We start from the raw sequence: 5,123 nt of genomic DNA on the forward strand, positions 1-5,123 counted from the left end.
TAGAGGGGAAGGCTGCGAGTGTGTGGGAAGCAGAGTTCGATTTTAAGAGCGTTCTCCCACCAACCGCGCACCTAACGCGGCTGTCGATACACTTGTAATTCGCTTTTAATTATAAGACAAGTTGGGGCAATGGCATTATTGTTAATATGTGTTTAACTGAATTTTTATTTTATATTTTAATATTTTGTTCTCAAAGTTTGATTTTTTTTTTAAGTTTCTCAAAAAAACAATTTTATAATGAGAAATAACTTTTTAAATCAAGTATGATAAAATATAATAACGCTAAAAAAATATATATCATTTTCACTTAAAAGACAACTTTTAAAATTTTGAGAGAAATTTATACATATAACACATAATTTTGCGTATTTATAAATCTACTACTTAAAATTTTATAATTATATTTAAAATAGTTTGGTATCAAATGCATATGCATGATATATATTTTATTTTTAAGGAATAAGTGATAGTGATGTTTTGTATGGGATGTCAAAAATTTAAGTATGTTCTATGTAAAAAAATCTTTTTTGGTCAATGGAGGACTCGGAAGACTTTTGGGCTTCTCAGCCAATCAATCAAACTGAGATTCGATGAGTAGCTGGGTACGAGCAAATGACTATGAGTAGTCGAATAAGGGATATTGAACATGCACCACCAATGCACAAATCATCTTATGGATATCCTTCTACAAGCTAAACCAAAGAAGGGTTTGTCCAACAATCTCACCTTGTGTTGTTTCGTCGGTGATGCAGCCTAGCTAGTTAACAATTTACTCACTCTGAAGGCAAACAGGACTTAGAGCAAGCTCTATGTTAGGGCTAGATAAACTAAGAGATGTGACCTGACGAAGTGCACAGAGAATAAAAGGTGAAACATGGCGCCATCAGAGCATAATGTGTTGGAGATAATATTATTTGTGTGTCCAAATCGAAATAAGATAAAAAAAAAGTAGCTAGAGATCTATAGAAATCTAATTGTAGTTATCTTCATACTAATGATTTATTCAACAAATAGAATATTTGAGGTTTGTAATGATTATTAAAGTGAGTTTATATATTGTAGTAAGTCTTTGAATTTGTAGTTATTATAAAGATTTCACTATCAACCAAGAATAAAAATATTCTATAGTCTCTGTGAACAGCATAAAAAATTAAATCCTTCAAATCAGTTCACTAAATGTTTATGTGTTCTATTAAAAAAATAATTGATACCCCCATATCTCTTTTGATTACTAAAATCCAGTAGATGTATGTCTATTCTATTAAAGTTATAGTTACTACCCTATATATATTTTTATGAACTATGTCAAAATTTTAAAATCTTATATAATTTGATATGCATATATGGTCACTTACATGTACTCAATGAAAATGAAGATAAGGTGACCAAGAATAATAAAAAAAAATCCTAAAACTCAAAGTTTAGTAAAACTTTAGTTTAAAACCACAAATCTAAAGCATGGGAAATTAGCCTCTAAATATTTCTTCCATACACAATGAAAATTTTCATTAAAACCACAATAGTGCAACACAATAAAATATAATAAAAAAAATTGAAATGAGTGCCCTTCCTAAATTCTCTTTTTAAAAGCCTCCTTTTGTTCCACACTTTGCTCTCTACACTCACAAATGTCGCTCTCACACTCTTTGAAGGCTAAAATATTCTTGAAAGTTCAAACTCACTCATAATTCCCCTTACCAGTATGTGGTCACCAGTGTCTAACTCACTAAAATCATGCTCAAAATCATAAAAATCACCACAAAAAGACTATTTGGTTGATTGACATGTCGTAACTCAAGGTCTAACACTGTGGTGCTCCTGAATAATGTTGTGGCACTGTACTCTTTATCTTTTTTCCTCCATGGGTGGCTTAGGCTGGTGTCGTGGTGCTCTAGGAAAAGGCACTATTAACATACACATATGTACTATTTGAGGGTGCTGAGGCACCACACCCTCTATTTTTTTCTTCCAATTAACTTGAACTAGCAATACATCAATGTAAACACTGACAATATGGTGCTATATCCTAACTCTAAAGCACTCCTAATTGATGATCTGCGCATAGGAATATGGTTGGGAATTTTCCCAATATAGCACTGTGACACTAGTTTGGTGGTACTATAGCGCTAGTGTTGTAAATTTTTTATTTCCTCCAATTTCTTCTCCTGTGGAATTTTCATGCCCAAAATTTATTGCATCATTACAGCTTTTAGGCATAAAATTGATATTTTCAATACAAGTTATAGATAATTTTTAGTATATTTTCTCACTTAATCTCTACCAAATTTAACATATTACTTATACTCAAGTAATATTTTTATTCAAAGTCATGCCCTTAATTATCTTGGCACCAATTAGTTTATAATCCAATTCTCATTAAATAGAATAATGAGTATATATTAAACTACGCATATATTATTATTAAAAATAAATCAATGCTAACCAATAATATTCTAACTTCTTAGGTTAATATTGTTTTAACACATAATTACTTAGTGCTTTAGGTGTACAATGAGTTCATAGTGAACTTGAAGTTACTGACTTCAAAGATGATTAGATACCACAGGACATCTTCAAAGCCAATGAATAAAAAAGTTAGTCCATTTGGATATCAGCAAACAAGAATTTTGAGTGGAATAAAAGGCGATAAAATCAATATTAAAGGCACCTTATCTTCTATCAATTACTTGTTGACACATAGACTTACATTGAAATTTTCCATCCATTTGCTAAAGATGATTGATATATTTTACAAGCCTACATATATTACTTCATTCTTATCCTGATCTCTTTATTTTTTTGGTGTCTAACACTTATAGAACTCATCCACTCGAGTTTGCTCAACATCAATAATTTCCATAAAATATTAGAAATAATTTAATGATTATCTACCATTTTAAAATCAAATATATGATTTATAACCACTTAACAATATTCAAAGATTGTAAAACCCATCTATCCTTGATGCTTGGAATACAATCAAGTTCTGCTCCCCTGTTTATGAAAAGATCTGTAATGAGTAGCGTAGAAGTTACTCCCGAGGGGGTTCTAAAATCTTTTGCTTAATAAGTTTGTTGAAAGGAACGACCTGTTAACGCAACGACTTACTCAAGAAAATATACAAAAAAATGGGTAGTATAAGACTTGAACTTAAGCCAATAATAAGAATTCGTTGGAGAGACTTTAGAAAGAACCTTTAATTATAGTTTTTAAAATTCAAAAAAAAATATGAGAATTTGTTGAAAAAATACTCTAAATGTTTTGTCCAAATAAGTTATACTCTACTAAGCAACTTGAAAGTAATATTCCTTGCGAGCTAAGATTAACATCTTGCTATGATACATACTTGACTCAACAATCATTTATCACATTAATCCACTACTAAGGAAACTAATATTTTTGTATAGAAACATATGTCCCATAATTTTTTGTTTCAAAGTAATCCAGTGGATTTTTTATAACTTATACTTGCAAGATCTATGAGGTATGTTATGAATGTAATTTCTTTTTAGTAGGTTATATTGCTACTATAATTATTATGTGGCAAACATAATTTGTTCTTAAAAAACCAAATTGGAAATAGATTTTTATTATATTCAAACAATGGCATGAAAAGGGTAACATTATAGTTTATCGAATGACAAAAATTAAGCATTGTTCGAACTCTAATTACCCCTTTCTCATCATTTTCATCACCTTTAGAATCGGAATTCTCAGGTATTTTTTTAAATCACTCTGTTCACCCATTCTAAGGGGATAGTTTAAGCATTTCATAGATTGTATATGACTCCACAAGTTGATGTCTTCTAGAGTGTATTCCTCTGTGTGGCCTTCTTAAATAATGACCCCATAAAATTTTAGAGGGTATTCACTATGGTAATCTACCTACAAACTCATTGAAGTTACTCTTGAAGATTGGTACTCTTAGTGCCCGTTTGGGGCAACTTATTTAGGTGTGGTGGTGTTTTGAAAACGCTGCCGTGGTGTTTGTTTAAAGCGTGTGGCCCAACTTTTTTAAAATGATGATAATCACGTAATTAATTTCCTTCTACACATCACACGCAGGGCTCCTCTTGCGTTTGGCGTTTGTTATGGTTCTAATTCCTCCCGTGCCCCTGCAATATCTCCCCCGCGCTCTCCCTCACCATCTCCTTTCCCGATTTTCTCCTTCGTAAACATCGATTCTTCGGGTGAGATCTATATGTTACAATGTAACCTGGTTGGTTTTTTACTGGTTTGATCTTCTCTGGTTGGTTTTATGTCACTCGATTCGATTATCTTTACTTTTTTTACAAGAATTGGTTTTCTTTAGGGTTGACTTTAGCCCTCGTCATCTCCTTTCGCGATCTTCTCCTTCGTAAACATCAATTATTTGGGTGAGATATATATGCCGCAATGTAATCTAGTTGGTTTTATACTGGTTTGATCTTCTCTGGTTGGTTTTATGTCACTCGATTCGATTATCTTTACTTTTTTTACAAAAATTGGTTTTCTTTAGGGTTGACTTTAGGATGCCTTTGCTGAATTATTTGGGAATGCGTTCATGGAAATGGATCTTAGGCATTTCTTGAGTTTTTTCTGTAATTTTTTTAGGTTTTCTTCGATTTTTTTTAGGGTTTTCTTGAGAAAGGCAGATGAGCAATGGGGGAAACTTTGGTTCGAAATGAAATTTTGGTTCGCAATGTGGGAAACTTTGTTCTTCCCGTCTCTGTTCTTTTATGCAAAATTTTGTTTCGAAAAGTGGGAACTCAACTAGTTCGATCTGTTGCTGTCCGAACTGTTGGAACTGTTTAACTGCTTGAATGTGCTTCAATGCGTCCCTTTTATATTGTTCATCAAGGAATATGCTTCAATGAATGTGCTTCAAGACATTCCCTGTTATATTGTTCTCAGTTACTTTTTAGCATTCCCTGTTATACTGTTGGAATTGTTTTATAAGCCTTTTCTGTTGTACTTCAATGGAATTCCCTATTATGAAAAGTGGGAACTCAGCAGTTCGAACTATTGGAATTTTTTAGTTGCACCTATTATATTATTTAGCTCCACCTGTTATATTGTGCCTGATTGCAATGTTGCTCAATTATGGGGACCTGTTTAACTGCACCTATTATATAGAATGTTGC

The sequence above is a fragment of the Phalaenopsis equestris genome, unplaced genomic scaffold, assembly GCF_001263595.1.
Source record: "Phalaenopsis equestris unplaced genomic scaffold, ASM126359v1 Scaffold000204, whole genome shotgun sequence".
Taxonomy (NCBI): Eukaryota; Viridiplantae; Streptophyta; class Magnoliopsida; order Asparagales; family Orchidaceae; genus Phalaenopsis; species Phalaenopsis equestris.